Source organism: Chiroxiphia lanceolata, chromosome 4, assembly GCF_009829145.1.
Source record: "Chiroxiphia lanceolata isolate bChiLan1 chromosome 4, bChiLan1.pri, whole genome shotgun sequence".
NCBI classification, from domain to species: Eukaryota; Metazoa; Chordata; class Aves; order Passeriformes; family Pipridae; genus Chiroxiphia; species Chiroxiphia lanceolata.
Window position 1 is genome coordinate 59,973,455 of NC_045640.1, and position 19,833 is coordinate 59,993,287.

Below are 19,833 nucleotides of genomic sequence, written 5' to 3' on the forward strand. Positions count from 1 at the left end.
CAGGAAAATTATCCTTATTTCAGGGCTCTCAAGCCCTATGTAGTGTGCATTTTTGTTTGTAAAGAAAGGTCAGATGGAGACTTCCATTTGCGATGCTCACCAGCTCGTTTGATAATATTATGCATTCTCTTCTGTTTCCACAGAGTGTATCTCTTTCCAAACCAGATCTTCTCACAGAGGTAATGCCATAATCTTATCAACAGTTTAAGAACTTTAATATTCTCTGTGTGGTTGTCTGTCCTAACAGTTTTCAAGGAAAAGATGATTTATTTGGTGACCCTCCTGCCTTTGCTTGTCTCAAAAATGTGTGCAGAGGCCTTTACTGCCTTATGTAGCAGGCAATTCATTCTCATCTGTCTCTTCTTGTAGTGTCTCAGAAAGAAACCTCCAATCTCTTGCTTAGTTCTTCACTGCCAAAGAACAGAGCAACACAACAGTCTTGTTGCCCACAAGTCACAGCAGGAATTTATAAGCTCTAGCAGTGGTATAGTTTTTAGAAACTTTGAATGGTAATGGAGAAATAAAAAGGGAAGAATAAAAGAAAGTAGTTCAATAGTTTCACAAGCAGTGGACAATTACAGGACCCTTTATTCCATCTTCTTCAACATCCTGTGTTAAATGTCATTTATCTTTTAGAAATTATGACCTTTATTGTTGATTCTATTTTTATTTACAAGTCCCTTCAGAGCTAGGACCATGCGAGCTATTCCTTGCAGTAGCTGTAGCCCTTGCAAGCTGGCCCACCAGCTAACTGTTGCAACACCTCCATGTTAAGTCCCTTAATCCTTTTCCATTCCTCTTACCCACTTACATCTGGAAAGTAGAATACAATTCTAGTGTGTCTAATGTAGACGTTAGAAATGAGGAATAACTTCAACATTGGGGGAAGTCCTAGTGATATTAGTTACTCTGCCTGTGGTCCATCTTTCAAAGATTCTGTTACCAGATATCTTCCAGGATGATATTCCAATAACTTGGGTCTGTGGTCTGTCCCCCATAAAAGGAAGGAACTGGACTCTGATCACTTCGAACACCATCTCATTTTATGTGAGGGGAAATGACGGTATTACTCTAAACACTGAATGACTAATGGCTATGTCTGAACCCTGGGACCTGATCATTGTCCTACTTTAGGACTTGGCCGTAGCATATTATAACACTCTTCCACCCTTCGTGTCTGTTTTTTTTCCCATGGGAAGTAAGGTATGGGAGAAACTGGCAGAGGGAGCCAGAAAGTTTGTGAACACATGTCTTGACTTACCATTTAAATTTATCTCGGTAATTTGAGGTTGTTTATGGGATGCCTTCTTCACATCCTCTCAGTGCAGGGAGGGGTAATGATCCCTTATGGAAATCAAGATTTGACAGAAAATGAGGGGGTGATTTAAGAAGAGAAGGTCTAATGCTGAGAAGTAGCAGTGAAAAAGCTCAGAAGTGGCCAGTGAAAAGCAGCAAAGCTATGAAAAAAAGAAAAGAAAATTTTTCTTTGTCATCAAAGAAATTATAGAATAAACTGAACTGATTTCCAAGCTACTCTATGACACAGCTTCCCTGTATTTTTGGGGATGCTGAATGATTCATTTTATAAATATCCAATTTTCCCAAAACTGATTTATATCAGACATGGAGCAGCAGGAGATTCTTTGTTAATCACCTGTAACCTATTATGTCTTCTGTTCCACTACAGTAAGAGGAAAGAGAAAGCCTTTAGATCCAGCTCTGCTTTTCCTGTTAGATGCATTAAACAGTTCTGTAGTTACCAGGTATAGAATTCAGAGGCAAGGCTACTGTAATTCCAGAGCTTTGCTTTCAAAATCTATCTAGTACTAAATTCCATCCCAACATGAACATTTGGCCCTTTTCTAGGCCTTCTTGACTTTTCACTAAGAATAACCAGACATTTCAGAATAAGTTATAATACTTGGAAGCCATAAAGAACCGCTTCTGCCCTTCTGCCTCATTTCTCCCTCCTTTGTTTCATGTTGTTCTTCTCCCTGATGCCTGACCAGAGTAAATCCCTGAGCGTCTCATGTTTATTCACCAGGCTGTTGCTGATAATCACAATGAAATCTCAGTAGTTTTCATCTAGGGCTGAAGTGTTATTTTTTTAGGAAGTATTTCTATTCCAAGTTATTGCATATGATATCTTGGGCCTTGATCTTATGAAAATCATACTTGATGCCAGGAGTAGTCAGGCTGGTAAAGCCAAGCGCATACATAAATGTTGGCAGGACTTGTTCTTTCAGGAGTGTAACAGTGAAATAATTTAACAAATTATGTCATACATGTAAGGAGTATTTATCAGGCCCACACAGAACAGCTGTTAGTAGTTTAGAACTGTAATCCATAAAATGTGTCCATGTCAATACGTGTCTTTAAGTGTGGAAGTATACCTCAGGGGAAGATTTTTGGAAGCAGCCATCTTCTGTTGTAAAAGCAGTTGAAATATGCTACTTGTGTGTTTGGGTGTGGTTAAAGTTTGGGGATTTTAGGACTGCATCTTGTCACAGTTACAGAAATAAAGATTTTTCCAGGTTTGTTACAGGAGCTCCTGTCTGCCACCTTGTGTGGCAACATCTAAAATACAGAATTGGATATTTAGAGGAAAACTAGTAGCAGTGGTTGTCAGATTTTAGAAATAAGTACTGTACCTTCATATCATTGAGATATGGATTCCCTTGAAAAAATACCCAGTAGAGTACTAGAAAAGTGCTTTGGTAGAGAAGGATCTGCACACACATTTTGAACCCATAATGATTAGAAAGACCAGAATAAAATATTTCTATGCAGGGAATCAATAAATGAAATGCCCGTAGTGCTAACAGATCACAGTCCTGATCTTAACTGAGGATAACTAGAAAACTGCCATGACCTCCAAAAGGCATAAGGATATCCTAACCCCTTTCTCTAAATTAATCACTAAACTTAGTTTATTGTTTTCATAGTGGTCTACTATTTTCATACTACTCTCTGGGCTATTTCTCTTAAGCCTGTGGTGACTAAGAGTTAGTAATGTTTTGCCTGTCAGAAATGCTCCTTATTTTTGCCTGTGGCATAGACTTTAATTTGTAATTTCTAATTCCACCCTTCCACAGTGAGCTTCTGCTGATCTGGTCTTTATATCTTGTTCTCAAAGTACTGTTGATGATATTGGTTGGATCTGTTTCCCTGCCCCAAGATACATTTCCTGTTTCCACTGTTGTAGTCCAAATGGATTCTACACCTCTTTACTTAACTGTGTTCCCAGCTGCTAGTCCTTAGAGGTACTGCCAGCCTTTAATGGAGCTCATATCCAGGCAGAGAAATGTGAGATGCTGAGCTACCTTGGCTGTAAGAGAAGTAAGAGAAGAGCAGATTCACCATGCTAAGACCATTGAAGCCCAGGTGCATGAAGATATTTAATTATCCAGATTTAAACCTCTGATTACATATAGATTTCAATGGTGAGTTATCCCTCCAATTAAGAATCCTGGCAGAGAACTTCTGCTTGTTTTCTTGCCTAAGTAACCTAGCAGAGGCAGGGGCATGTCTTGACTAAATAAGGTGAAGTGTTTGAATATAGTAGGAAGAGCATTGCCAGCAGGTCAAGGGAGATAATCCCACCATTCTTCTCAGCCTTTGTGAGGCCACAACTGCAGTGCTATGTCCAGTTCTGGGCTCCTCAGTACAAAAGAGACATGGAGCTCCTGGAACGGGGTCCAGTGGGGGGCTGCAAGATGATTAAGCAACTGGAGCACCTCTCATAAATAATAGGCTGAGGGAGCTGGGCCTGTTCAGCCTTGAGAAGAGATGACTGAGAGGGGACCTCATTAATGTATATAAGTATCTGAAGGCAGGGTGCCAAGAAGATAAAGCCAGGCTCTTCTCAGTGGTGCCAAGCACTGCTAGGACAAGAGGCAATGGCAGAAACTGATGCACAGGAAGTTCCACCTGAACATGAGGAAGAACTTCTTTACTGTGTGGGTGACCATGCACTGGAACGGATTGACCAGAGAGGCTGTGGAGTCTCCCTCACTGGAGATACTGAAGAACCATCTGGACACAGTCCTGTGCAATGTGCTTTAGGATGACCCTGCTGGAGCAGGGAGATTGGACCGGATGACCCACTACGGTCCCTCCCAACCTTGTCTGTTCTGTGATTTTGTTAAAGAAACAAGTTGTTTAAATTACATAGCTAACAACCTTTGTTCATTATCTAACCCCCTTACCAATACTTATAAATGCAATTAAACAAATGTAAAATCAAAACCAAGATATACAAATCTAAAATTAGAAAACTAATTAGTTCTGTATTTCCTGGTTCTAAAGGGGAAAAATTTCCACCAGATTGAGAAAACTGTGGCAACTCTCTCATTGAATTAATAAAGTACTCAAAAATAATCTTGAAAATTAATGTACTTACAGCTGATTTTCAAAGAATTAATATAACAGTGATATGAAAGTACATGGGTATTTCCTACCTAATGTTATACAGATGCTTGTACATGTATGCAGTGATATGTACAAGGACATTTCTAGGGTGGACTTCATGTCACACACCAACTTTAAAAGTTTAACTCTGTAAAGTTAGACATTTACTTCAGTCTGCTAATCTACATTGCCTCATTAGTCAATGGAGAGAAATAAGGAACTCTAAAATGTCTTTCTTTCAATCTCATGAAGGATGGGATGAAGCAGAATTTGAAAGTTCTCCTCTTCCTACTGTCAGTGGAGGGGAGTCTGTTTAGCATGCCTGCTACTTTGATGTTTAACTTTTCAGCTGCTGAAATCTGAAGAAAGAAAGACCACCATTTCCTATGACAGTAAATCACTATTTTCACCAAAGAATTCATACCACTGCATTGAAACAGTAAGTTTTTAAAACTCTAGGAAATTCTCACCATCCTTCAACATGAGACTTGAGAAGTACCATGGAAGATTTAAAGTGGTATGGGAGTAAGGTGGTTTTTCTGGTATGGAAGGGATGGTTTTTGATTGAAGACTGGAAAATATGTCTGTCAGTTTGTTCATGCTCTGACTGTAGAAGCTAGAATTCCTGCTTGGATACAGAATCCTTACTGTGACTTCTAAGGAATGCTGGGAAATGGGAAAGTGGGGAAGAACATTTCATTTGCTCAAAAATGTTTGTGTGGCTACAAGACGAACAGCACCTTGTAGAATCAATCCCCGTAACACCAACCGACTTAATGAAAATTATTCCTGAAGCAATCTATTCATTACTGCTGATCAAAATCTTGTACTTGCTGTATGTATACTGCCAGACATTCTACTCCCCCAGAGTCGCCCTGTGCTATCATCCTACACTGAAAGTTTACACTTCCTCGGTCTGCTCTAGTTTATATCAAATGGAGATTATTAAGTTATACACAGGGGAACAGGTGGGTGGAGCAGCTGGCATGAGAAGTGAGCAGCCTGACAACAGAAAAAAATCAGGGTAGATTGCAGTACAAAAAATTTCCTAGGAAATTGCAAATTTCACAATCTGTTCATGAGAACTGATGGTATAGCTCGTGTGCCAGGTAACAAGTCTGGGAGACTCTAGACTTCACTGGAAGCAGACTATTCAAGACCTTCAAAGATCTTGTTAGTTTTGGCTTCAGTCTATTACACTATATCAAGCAATCCTACTCATTCTGGAAAGCAACTCTTTATGAATTTCTAAAGTAGATTGAAAAGGTCACAGTGGTTTTTCAGTCTTAATTGACTGACTGACTGATTTACTGTATTTTTTATTACAGATGAAACTTTAAATATAGCACTGTGAACTCTCAAAGTCATGCAGAATTTGAGGGGCTTGTCTTTGGTTTAGTTCAGTGTCATGAAAAAAACATCAGCTTAAACTAGTTCTGAAAAACACCAGTTAAAGAAAGCTACCCAACTAAATAAGCTCTCCTGAATTTGGGTGCATTGTGGAGGGTGATGTGATGGAATGAAATGTTACAGATTCAGAAATACTTAAAATTTAGAGTATAATGAACTGGGATGGCCAAGGAGGATGCAGTAATTGTCAGGACAACCTGATAAGGCTAAAGTGGCAAAGTTTCTACAGTAAGTAAATGTGTACGTGGTTATGGAGAAAGTAGGTAACAAGATCAGATGTGGAAGAAAAGATAAGCTGCCAGTTAATGTCTAATACTGTGGCAATTTATCCTGCATCATTTACAGAGAACCCAGACTAAAACAACCTCTTAGAAGGTTAGGTTACTGTCACAGGATGCAGCAGAACATTTTACCTTTGTGAGCTGAGGGTTTTCATGGTTTATCTCTGGTTCTCTCTTGTTTTGAGTTAAGAAGCTTTTCTCATGAAAGTTTCGTTAAAATATACATTTCTGCAAAAAGTTGCACTTCTGACAAATCAGCATTTTTCAAATGAAAAGTGTTTAATTAAGAAGTTTCCAGCCAAGTCTAATTATAGCATCCTTTTTAAATGTTTCAGGGTTTCAGACAGCACTTCAGAAAGAAACACAATGAAACATTCGTTATCACTGAAGCCTTTCATATTACTCAAATTACAAGAAACAAGTATGTCATAAAAGATATCTTGATAATCATTTGACATGCCACTGAGTCACATTTGGTGGCTTGAGTTTCTAATTTCTCTCCTTTAAATTCAAGCTTCCTTCTATTTCTTATCTGAATTACTGTTGAACACAAGCCAAAGTTCACTCGGACTTCCTTTCTACATAAATTCAATTAAGAAATATAAACATTTGGAGTCTCTCTTGGGGAGGTGACAGTGAAAAAAAAAAGAAAAAAAAAAAGAATTGTCAGTGGAAAAGATGCATGTAGGCCAAAAGGAGAGAGAACTATTTTTATGTGGAGAAAAGAACCACTAGTAGCTTTTGACATGGACAAAGTAATCTGCTACTGGAGGCAGCTTATGACAGAAATCAGTCAAACAGCTGCATGTGAAAGAAAGGTAACTCATGTTTGTACAGTCACAGGGAAAAACATACTGTTAATGGCAGGAGAACGTATTTAGCTTCTGGAAATACTTTTACTGTTGTGGAACACCCAGTGAGTGTTGATCTGAAACCAATATATTTTGTTGTTGACATGCTACTTTTCATAGGCTTTTGTTGAACAACTTGCAAATTCCTGGTATAATCTAAAAGACAGTGTTAAATTTTACAAGAGTGAAAGTAAAGAGAGAAATATGACAGAAATAACAGGAGAGAGAATATAGGAGAAAAGGCTCAGTAGAAAGTATGGAAGCTCATATGCTTTATTTTAAGGCATATTTAATCCAGTGGCATGGGAATTGTCAATGCAGACTTGAGACCACTGCACTGGCAAAAGCTGGATAACACATGCAAAGGCCAACACAATTCTGACTCATTGTCTAGAGTATGGTAAAGTAAGTGACAGCTGGTGGTGTTCTTAATATCAGCATCAAATCCAAGGAAACCAGCTGAAGCATGTAGCTGAGAAAATTCATTACCCATTTAAAAAGTTCAAAGGGTATGTGAGGAAAGTTAGGAAAAGACTTTGACTTTTGAAAGCTCAGCTCTTTCACAGGAACTTCAGGAGTTATATAAACTTGTTAAAGAATGCATGCTGAGAATATTTCAGCTAAATGACTCTTAAAAACTTGGCTTACACAAGATTTGAGTTCCAGGCAAATTGACAAAATCCTTTAGCTGAGATAGACAAAGCAAAAGAAAAAACCCCAACCAACACCAAGCCCCTAGAACTCCTAAAACACCAGTACAAGTAGGTGCTTGAAATATATATTTGCTTTTTTTGTGTGTGTGTGTTGTTTAAATGCGTTGATTGAAAAGCGTATCTGGAAAGTTTCTGCAGTGCCCAGTCAGAGACAAGCATTTAAACCATGGGATCCCAACATCCTGGTTAGGAGTAGACATTGATTTGGGTTATACCATGGCAAACTAATATGGAATTCAGCCCTTTTCTGATCACACTTGGAAGAGGAGTCTTATTCCATCAGGGCCTAGGAAATGACACCCCTCCCACCTTCTTTTCCCTTTAAATTATGTTGCTAATGTTGCTCAAGAGTAGAGAGGGTCTACTACTAGAAAGGCTTATCTGGAGGCACTGGGAAATCTCTTTGTTCTTGGAGGTCCAGCTGAATGACAGTTGAAGACTCAACAAGTTGCTGTTGGGACAATCACAATTAAGGAGTCATTTGAGGCTGTAAAAGAAGCTTTGTGTGCTGGAAGTGGCCAGGAAGCAGTACTTGAGAGCGTCTTGATTCAAAATAGCAGTGGTTTTTGAATGCTTACTAGGCATATATTCATAAGAGCCAGTTGGATATTATTACTCAAATGTCAGATGGATTTTTAAGATATTGGTAAATTACAGCTATATATTTTGTGGCATTAATGTTGTCTTAGTAGACAGTGTTTTTTATAATCTGCTTTAAAACGTAGTTTAACCAGAAAAAAAAATTAATCTGAATCTAGATGCTTCAGCATGTGTCTGACATTAATAGAATTGTACAGAAACAGCTGGACCAAATCCTTGATAGAGGTTTATTATTAGCTCTTGAAAAGGAAATTATTGTAGAGTTGCTCACATGGATTGTGAAGTAAACTGGCTACTGCTGCTCTTCTATATGCTCTTTTAGCATATCACGCTAGGCTGTCATAGTTTCTTGGTAGTCCACTTCCATGTGGCTTAGATTTGAATCTTTTCCTGAACCGTGGCCTTTCCTGTTGTTGGTGAGCATAGCAGTTCAATTATTTTAGTATCCTTTTTCTCTTCTGCTGTGTTTTCCAGGAGAGGGTCTTCATTTATTGCAAATTGACCAAACATTATCAAAGCATAGTTATATTTTCTATGCTTTACACCTGAGAAACTGAAACACTGACAGAAGAAATGTTGGCTGTATGTTCTGTGTCCCTAGAAAAGGCAGGAGCCCTCTTGCTCTTTTACAACTCTATTTTCAGAGCGTGCAACTGTCCTGGATGATTAAAGCCCACAGATGCAGATCACTGCAGTCTTTGGTCTTTTCTTTTGGCCGTGATATTATGGTTGAATTTACTATCCTGTGCATCTTTTAGATATATATTTTGCTTTTTTAGGTTTTCAGTGTTGGAAACAGACATAGTATGGATGAAAATTGGCAGAAAAATGTGAAAAGCTTCAGGATTTTGAGTCAGGTGGCAGAACATTCGGGAAGCTTCTGGCACACCACAGATGGTCGGTATAAACTGTTGTGGCAGAGCAGCTCTGCCAGAAACCCCATGGAGTTTATTTCTAAAGTAAACTTTTAAAAATACACAGAATATTAAAGCAGGATAAAAAAAATTAATGTAATTTGAAATCACTGCTAATATGTTAGTTAGTTTGTTAGGAAGTTCCATGTTGCCCCATCCTTCACCCCCCTGCCCCCAGTTATTTATGAATAGTATCTTCATTTTTCTAATTCCACCTTCCATGGTCTTTGTACTCTTTCTAACAAATCACGTAGCTGGACTGAAGGTACAATGTAGTATTGAGCTGAGAGCTGAACTGAACAGGAGAGTGCTAGATACTTTTATGTTTACAAAAGAACCATGAATAGAATTAAGGAGCTAACGCCTTACATAGTTTTACATGGTAAATTTATTTAGTTTTACATAGTATATGTTATAGGTTTATGAACTAAATCAGAGCATTTAATAAATATAAAATGACATTTTTATTATTTGTGTAAATAAATTATTTTATTACCTTAAATAATATTCTTGTATGAATTATGCTAGAAAGTATGAAAACTTGGGCAGAGGACTGGGAATAGGAGTGGATGAGTCTAATATCGAAACTCAAACAGGTTTTTTTTCCCCTTGTTGATGTTTTTTTGGGGGCTTGACTTTTTTTTTTTTAACAAAGGAGAAGATATTCTCAGAGAAGAGTAACTTTCAGTTGAAAAATTCCCATGCACAGAGAACAAATTGGATTAATAAAAAATTTGGGAATTTGATTATCTTTTTTTCAATAATATTGTCCATACTTCAGAATGTCTTGAAATCCTGATCCATGATGCTTGGTAAATCTTAGCTACCAAGTGATATTTCAAGATGAAACCTAAATGCGTAAAGTTAGTGTTAGATTCTTAATCACTTCTTTTACTTCCCTTGTTAGCTAGAGAATTCAGCATTTAGAAATGTCAGTCAAAAACGTATAAAGGTGTTCCAAGGTGTGACTCATCTTTTAATAATGATTCCATTGTATGCTACTGCAAAAATGTAAATACTCTTTTAGCTAGTTCAGATACCAGCTAAAACTTTCTATCTCAAAACAGGTCTTAATATCAAATTCAAAATATATTAATTATCAAGAGAAGATTCATCTTATGTACCAGTAAGATATATCCTCTAAGATAACAGCATGCATTAAGGTCCCAAACATTGAATACATCGGTGTTTTTCCTGTGGCACTTTGATGTGAAGTTTTATTCAAGATTTCATTGAATTAGATCATAAATGTGGATAAACTGAGGTTATTTGGGTGAATTTGATTGTCTCTAAAAGCAATGCATCTGTTGAATTTTCAATGAGTATTTTTGCCCTCTGTGCCTCGGCCTTTCAATCTCATGAAACAACTTATTTCTTTCAGGTGGAATCCCTGTGAAGTTAGTAGCAAAATTCCATGGGATGGAGTCTAGACTTTTTGGGTCACTGAATATGAGTCTGTACTGGGAATTAAATTATAGGCTGAGCAGAATAGTTTCAGATTGAACTATGCCCAATGCTGTTACTTTCTATTTTCTAGATTCTTTTTTCTCCCTTCCCCATGTTTGAAAGGAAACAAGTAAACCCCTTTCTGGGCTAAGTCAGAAAACATAACCTGTAGTTGCTGTGTGAATGGACACAGAGAAGCCAGTTGTAAAGCTTGGAAGATGTTTTAATGAGATAATATGAAGAGTTCAGCTTGAGGGAAAACTTGGTTGGTTACTAATAAAATACATTTAGCAGTAGTCCCATGTCTTTCACATGGAATATGAATGTTGTGTCATGTATACCTTGCCATTTTTGTCTTGCAGAATGGAACCAGGTTGGGAAAACAGAGAAACATGGTTATATAGCTACAATAACCTATTTTCATTATATAATTAGCTATATTCATCCTATGAGATTTACTATAATGTGTCATTTGTGGTGAATCTGTATGTGAAGCCACATTTTTATGTTTCAGACTCTAGACTGTTAGTCTGGTGTGCTATTTGGTGGTTGTATCTTTCCATTTCCATAGCAACAATTTAGCTATTCTCAGCACTTAATAATTGTGAGAAAATAAGATTCCATCTGTTTTTGCCAAATGAAGTCTGAATAAACCTTCACTGGTTAAACATCACTTATTTCCACTCCTGGGCTGGTTAAGTAAAGTAGTGTGTGTTGGTGTTGTGTGAAGTAAACAAACTACCCTGCTAGTAAAACATGTATGTGGTCACTCAGTGCCACAGCTAATACTGCAAAATTGGGGTCAGCATTGGAATAAGAGGAATTTATTGGAATAAAACACACTTGAGGCCATCACCACAGAAGCTGGTTCTAACCCTCATGCTGTACAGTAATAGTGCTGATCAGTAGATCTAAAGTCTCAATTTGAATTATGTTTTAGGAGTGCATCAAAGAGTTTCATTGTTACAAAAACTGGCAAAATGTAATGTCAGCATCTTTCCCTGTCCTTTTTTGCATCTTCTTGCTGCTTGTTTTTCTGTGGCCTGTTGTTATCAAATGGTTTTAGTTCCCACTGCTAAAACTTGAGGGAAGATCTCAGGCCTTTCCATTTGCTGTGACTTATTCAAGTTAATCAAGACATGTTCTGAATCCTCTTGGCCTGGAATAAGGACTTAGGCTGTTCTGTAATACAACTTTTAGAAACTCTTCAGTACCCTTGATGCTGTGAGCATTTCTTTGCTTCTTCATGGACCATTTCTTCAGTGATTTTCAGTGCCTTATTGCCCTAATACTATTATAGAATCACAGAGTCATTTAGATTGGAAAAGACCTCTAAGATCATTGAATTTAACCACCTAACCCAGCACTGCCAAGCCCACCTCTAAACCATGTTCCTACGTGTCACATCTACATGTCTTGCCAATACCTCCAAGGATGGTGACTCAACCACTTCTCTGGGCAACCTGTTCCAGTACTTGATAACCCTTTTGGGGAAGAAATTTTTCCTAATAGTCAACCTTAACCTCCCTGGCACAACTTGAGGCCGTTTCGTCTTGTCCTGTCACTTGTTACCTGAGATGCTCCTAGTATTTTCACTAGACTTGCCACTGTTTACAGCGTGGGGAAGCAAAATTATAAATTCTCTTCCTCTTGTGTCTTTAGAAATCTACCACAGAATTCAGTGAGAGCTCTGAGAACAGAGTCCATCTCCAAGACCTTGACAGTGCAAGGATTTTGGACATGACCTGTAAAATGCAGGCAGGTCTCCAGGCTCCTTGTTTCACTGAAAACTAGGATGGTTCTGCTCATTGGTGTTTTGCTGACTGTACTCTATTTATCTCCTTTCTGCCAATGACAGGAATGGAAAATCAAGACTTAACCACTTACTCCATGGCTATTTCAGCACACCCATCAGAATTCCTGCAGCTGCTCTCTGCTCGGGGCTCATCAAACATCTCTCCCATCACCATTTATCAAACGCCTCCACCTCAGCATTTCAAATAACTCAAGCTGCTTCCTTTTCTTGCTTGCTCTCCCGCTTGCCTGCCAAAAGCAGAAAGCCTTTATTAAGGGCTTCCCCGTCAATCATCCCAAAGGCCCCTTTGGAGATCTGATTAGTGTTCACAATCTACATTCAGGAACAGGCGGAATCTGTCTGGTGCAATTCATACAAAGGGGTATGAAGGAAGGGAGTGATTTAACTAAAGGGTGAAGCCTTGTTTCTATGCTTTAGATATGTTATCATCTCTGTGAGAAGTGAGATATTTTCAGGCTGTAAAGAGTTTTACATGCAGGAATTTAGTATCTGCAATGTCATTTGGGATTGTTAGGGTTTGCCTTTAGTTCAGAGACTGAGAAAATGGGTAAATTAGCCTGTACCGGAGCTTGAAACTTCTGTGCTCAAACTGCCACTATGGTGTTAATAGTTTACACTTGGCTTAGACATACCTACAACCTGTACAATCACATCAGCACAGACATTCCCTTCATCTTGCTAAGCCCATATGGAATGGATAAAGCATTTTAAAGGAAGGTAGAGGTTTTCTGTTACTGGTGCTCTGTATCCTGTGTCTTAGGATTTCACACACACGAAAATATAATTAAATGTTAAATTCTGTCGACCTAGAAGCATGGAGAATGGACTTGATTTTGCTTTCACAGGAAGTGCTGGAGGCTTGAGAAGTTCTGGAGCTAGGCTGGCTGTGCACAAGGCATGGGGAGACTCACCATGAACTCCCCATCTGCGTAAACTGCAATGTCCAGCCTTATCTGCTAAGCTCTATTGACCAAGAACTGAACTAGGCATTTGAGTCAAAAAAAAGAAAAGTGAAAGGAACAAATGATTTATTTCTGATGCCGAAAGCAATCGCCTTACATGCTGAAGGATGAAATTTTACTTAGATATACTGCTTTATTCATGCAATCCTTGTTAATCTAATAACCTTACTAAAACTGCACTTAAGTTCTTTTTTCTGGCCTGTTGCTGCTGTGAATTTTGCTTAGAAATCAAGCTGCAGAGAGTTGATATTACCTGATTTAATTACAAAATAGCTATCAGAACAAATTAAAGAGACTAACTGCTACCTGCCAGCTCCAGGTGCTGCGAGCAGTAGTGGTGGCAGGACTGCACCTCATCACAACCTCACAGGAAAGAAATGGGATGTTGCCTGGTAACAGGAACTGTTGCCTTTCTTTTTCCAGAGGTTTAGCAAACAGCTGAAGCAACCAATTTGGGGAGCAGCATAAGGTTTGAAAAGAACAAATAGCTGTTGAGGAAAAAACAGTCAAAGAGTGAGATCAGAGATTGTTACTTGGATACAGTAAAAGCCAACACAACAGAAGGGCTGGGAGGAGAGGCAAAGGCAAAATAACACTAGACTTATTTAAGTGCTGGAAGTATTTTTTAATTTTTTTTTTTCAGTGCTAGTACATCTAGTGGCAATGCATTTCTTCTACACTTGGTGATCCAGAAGAGTTTTCAAAAAATTGTTGCAAGTCTTCTCTTCCTTGCCTTCCAATCACTTCTTGCTCAGATTTTCATTATTTATCTTCCACTATTTTTGCTCTCTCTTTGCTCTTCAGAAGGAGATTCTTTTGTTATACCTCATATGAAGTAAGGGTGGTACAGGTGTCAAAACCCAGCAATTTTGTTGAGACAACAGAGGCACTTGATGCACCTGGGTTACTAATTCTGTGTGCCTGGTACCTTGCTACCTGCAGTTTCAGATAGAAGACACTATATCATCATCACTGTATCATAATTTTTCTTCAGTCACAAAAGTTGCAGAAATAGACTGCAAAGTTCGCTCATGTGAGCACAAGGAAGACTTCACATTTTCATTCTTGATCAGAGAACACAGAAATAATGGTAATATCTTGGAGAATTGCTTCCTGTAGAAATGTTGATTTCAGTTCTGTTTTACAGGTGACAGAGATACAGCTGGACTGCTCAGGTCAAATTTTCCCTGTGGTTGCTTTCCATCCACATGGCAAAAGTACATTGCTGAATTCTTCCTGTGGATCAGGTCACAGAAACAATGGTGTGAATGAAGGTAAAGCAAATAGGCTTATTTGTGATGACTTTACCACAAAGAAGTTCAGGTAAATACACAAGTTCACAGGTATGAATTATGAGAGAAGACAGCCTGGCTCTTGGTGTATTCTTGTTGCTGGTGGTACCTATGTAGATTATTGTATGTATAATCTTATATAGACTAGAATTACTTCAAACATTTTTACCTTCTTTGTATTTACATTTTTACTTATATGTTGCAGCCTTATCTTACAACTCAACAACAGGTTGTGCAACTTCCTCTTTGGTTCCATACAGCATGGAGATCTCCCAAAATATATTGCTGGAAGGGAAATGCAGCATAAGGAGCTAGGTATGAATACATTTCCCACTACAGCAGGCTTTTCAGGGTAACTTCTTTCTAGTGCTGCCTTGTTATTGGCTTGCAATAATGACCTTTTACTCACATGGATACTCTGGTGGGTTTCCTTTCTGTGAGATGCTACTGACCATCATGAGAGAGAGCTCATAATTTGCACTCAAGACCTGATATCCCCATTGTACTGATACAGTATGGATTTTCCCTCCTTGCCATCTCTGTTTATGTTAGTTTCCTTCTCATTCGGTTCTTAAATTGCAAAACATATTTTTTCCATGTATAAAATCCCTTTTTTTCTCTCTCCATATTGTTAGGTATGAAAAGATAAATCAGATGTGTAAAGCTTGGAAAACCCTAACACCTTTTCTAAAGCAACAATATTTAGGTTCACTGCCTAGCTCTCAGATTTACTCATCCCTCTCCTAAAGCTATTTCAGTCAACTGTAATTCTTATAAAGGTCTTTTGGAAATTATTATCTTTTATTTGAAGCGAAAAAACTGTGAGGAAATGTGTCCTCCAAAAAAAATTATTAGAGGACACAAAATAATAATTGTATAATTGAAATACCATTAAAGAAATTAATACATATATTTTTCAATTGGTTTGTGTACCCTTATATAGTATTACAGCTCACTATTTTATTGCATTACTGTACACTTCAGCTATACTAATTCTATTTGATAATTAAAAGCATGTACCTTCGAAGAATAATGCAAGTGAACGTGTCAAATATACTGACATAACATTTAAAATCTTTTGTCAGGGAAATTCCAGGAGTTTTTTCTCAAGAATGAGAATTGCAACTTTTGGCTTTCCTTTACTTGACATATTTTAGACCTAATTCAGTAGTCATTGACATCTGTGGATCAGGCTTTTTTTTACATTCTATGGCATTCTGTGAACATACTGTACATGCCTTGCTTTTTTTTAACACACTACTGCCCTATAAGATGAGAGATTTCCTTTTCTTCTTCCTTTAATCTGGAACTACTCTATTCTATTCTGTAACTATTATTCAAGTGACTGAATCTTTATTTGAGAGCATTCCACTTATTTCTCTGAATTATTTAAAGGGAAAGGGTTTACTCAAGAGTAGAATGTGTCCTTTGTAAATAACCTTAAAGTGTGTGGAATAAAGAATTTTGGAGTAATTTAAGTCCCCTGAGTTAAATTATGCTCTTGGCTATAATACGGGCTGTTCAAAAAACTTCTGTTGAAGCTTCTCTTTGAAAACGAGTATTACTTGTATTTTCTAAAAGGAACACTACTAATCCTCGAAATTTATTACAGTGTAAACATTTCTAGCAGCTGACTCTGCAACTGCATTCTCTGTCAGAAATTTTGGTTATGCAGCAAACACAGGTTTGCACTCATACTGTATCTTAAAATGACCTAAAAATCTATAGATATTTTATTTTCCATTTCTCAATATGATGAGCCAGCTGGCAGGACTGATAGCCTGTTCATGTGGAGTTGTGGCTCTTCCAGAAGATTTCCTGTAAAAATAATCAGTGTGTATTGAGATGTACTCAACTAAGATGATTTCTGTGTCACAAACCTTTTTCAGTATATGGTATCAAAAGCTTATCTGGTATTTTCAATTTGTTAAACTTTTAATGTGAAATTTTTAATGGCATACAACCTAGGAGTTTTGGCTCTGATGAATAATCAACTGTGAGAGTAACCTCTTTTCCTAGATGTCTTGTAAAACACTTAAAAGCCAATGGAGTGCACTGTTCTATTGGGTTGTTAAAATAATTCACCAAAGTAGCAGATGTTCAACAAGCTACAGGCAATCATATTGTTGTGCATTATAGCTGCATATGCAAACCCAAAGACGCGTGGACCATATTATACTGCTGAGCCCCTTGTGAACATATTCTCAACAATAAAATGAAACAAAATGGAAAGAACTATACTAAAAAGAATTCCTTTCAGCAGTCTTCCCTTTGGTGTAGTGCCATCAGGAAGGGCTGTGCTGCTTCTGGATCTACAAATGGCATTGTAAGAGCTCTCTCTGTATTGCACTATTTTGTGTCATAGTTATGATAGTTTTGTTACTGTTAATTTTGGAACTTTAATCCAAAATCTAGGTACAAGAAGCTGGCTAATCCCAGGACTGCCTAGATTTCTGTCAATAAAGTCCACATATCAAGTACATTTTTACTTATGGCTGTGCCTAGAAATGTCAGATTCTGAACAGACTGGGGATTTTGTTGCTTGAATCTTTCCACCGTTCATGAAGTGAGAGTTTCTCTCCCTTTTTCACTTGAAGTCCAACGCTTACTGATGCCTATCCTCAACAGAGTGAGGCACATGGCACCCTGTTTAATCAATGGTTTAGTGATCAGGCCATTTGCCTGGGGTATGAGAGACTGCAGTTTAAAATATCTGTCTGCTCTGGAGTCAGATCAGAGCAGTTCCACTTCGCATTAAATATTCATTAGGCCCCTGAGTGAAAAAGAGAGAGAGAATGACTGATTCTATTTCAGTAGACAAGAGACTGGGACATTTAACTGTGGTTTAAGAAAGTTATAAGTTCCTGTTCCAGTGAAAGAGTTTAGGGTAAGATCTTCTTACCGTATCTATGATTTCTTTGTACCCTCTCTGTGAAGCTTGAAATTTGTACTTGCTGTACATGAACGTGGCCTGTTCTTGAAAGTTGTGGGAGTCTGCATCGGATGCTGTGAAGATCATTGGCTGTGAAGTTTGGTTTCATGCTTTTAATCCAAAAAAGCCCCTAGATTTCCCCCCCCTTTATTTCTAATCAAATACCGCTATTTTATTTACCATCTAAACATTATACCTGTTAATGTTCAGCAGGATAAATATTCCATGAAACTGGATTTCCAAAGTTCATTAAATTGTGAATACATTTTTTTTTTTAAATTTAAGTTTTCCCCCGGACTAATGTCAATGCCTGTGAATTTATTAAATGAAGTGCGTTGTGCTGAAAATCTTTAAGGGTATGAGAGCACATTAAATTGGCAGCTTTCCTAGCAAGGAGAGTTCAGTTCAAGGCTGTAGGTCAGTATTTAATATCCTTCAAGATATTTATTATATTTCATTTATATAAACCACTGTCTTTCCCTAGGTCACCTTGATCTTGACCTGGACAGATAGAACAGATAAACAGTTGAATAAACCAAAAAGGCTCAGTAATACTTTAGACAGACCCAGGAACTTAGAATGGGAGAGTATTTTATGGCACAGAAACAGTAAATAGGGGTAATACTCACAAAACCAAGGAATTTCCATGGTAAATTTTCCAGGAGAGAGGGCAAAAATGCAGAAAGCATAATGTACAGCAACTTCCAGAAGTTCTCAGTGCCGTTAGTGACCTTGGATTGTAGTAAATTTAGAACGGGACTGATGAACAAATGTAAACTCCGGCATCTTTCAGGTTCGATCTCGTGAATATTTGCTGTGTTATAAATTTATAACGTTCAAATCCTCTCTTCCATCCACATGTGAACATCCCACCGAAGTAGATGGTCAGACTGGGGAGGGGGGAGAGGGTTCCCGAGTCTGAGGGCCACAAAGACTGCAATTCTGAATTTGTCCACAGCGCTGTAACCTAAGCACTGGACTTGAGACACTTGGTGAAGTTTCTGACTATCAGAAGGTGGCAGCATTGACGAAGGAAACAAGTAGAAAAGGCGAATTAAAGTAAGTATCGATATACATCTTGCTTTTTACTTTGAATAAAGTAGTGTTGTAGCGAGAAAATGGTAACATAAAAATTGAATGCAAAAGAAACCTTGTCATGTCTCTCTTGATGAGCAAACCACCGAGTTGAACAGTATACTACTGTTAAGGTGACCATCTAAGCACCATGTGCATTTGTTACTGGTGAATGCAGTTACTAAAGTCACAAGTGTGTGGCGAACATGCTTTTTGCCCCCTTTTTTATTTTTTTCTTGTGTCTTAAAGTTAACGTCTTCCAGATGTAGGCTAAGTTTAGGTCTATTTGTCCAACAGGAAGCTTAATTGGATGTGATTTTGTTCATATCATTGGCTCTTAACATTCACAGTAGGCAGGAAGCTCTGTGTTTGACATTACTGACACTGCTCTGCATTGTGATATGTTTGGCCTTATTGATGCGGGGCTTATCAATACTAAATGTGTGCTCAGACTATAGAAGAGTCTCGTTGCAGACTTGCTCCAGAGTTCAGCTTAAACCTACTCAACATGGATTTGTCTATGAATAACATGCAAGTAAATGGAGCTTATGCTCTTCTTCTGGAGGAGTGTTGTATTTATCTGATTCTCAATGCAGAATCTTGAAACAACAAAGCGTTGACATTTATGGCTCAGGTAAATGTTTGGTGAGTGTGGGCTTAAGGGCATATGTATGTAGAACATAACCTACCTCTTAAAGAAACAAACAGAAATTTAACTTTTATTATTTTGAAAGAGACTTCCTAATTCAGAACCAACTGTAACAGGCAATTGTGTCTACCCCCTGTGACTCACAGTATCTCTTGGACAAAAGGATTTTTCTATCTTTCTTTTCCTTATTCCCTATTTTTCTTCCCCCCCCCTTCTCCTTTTATTTGTTTTCCTTTTCTTTTTCCATTTGGTTTCCTCTTTCCTGTCAGAAGGAAAATAAATAGAGTTCCTTTTTTCTTTTCAGCTTTATCCTGCTTTCCTTTCTCTGTCTGCAGATTTTCAGTCTTGGGTATCACAGACCACAGAATACTTTTTCACCAGTTTTGTTTTCACAACAACATAGGTTTTCAAAAGTGAAATTGAAAGGAGAATTAGACTTCATGTTTGTGCAACAGCTGGTTCCTCAGCTTCTTACCTGCTTCC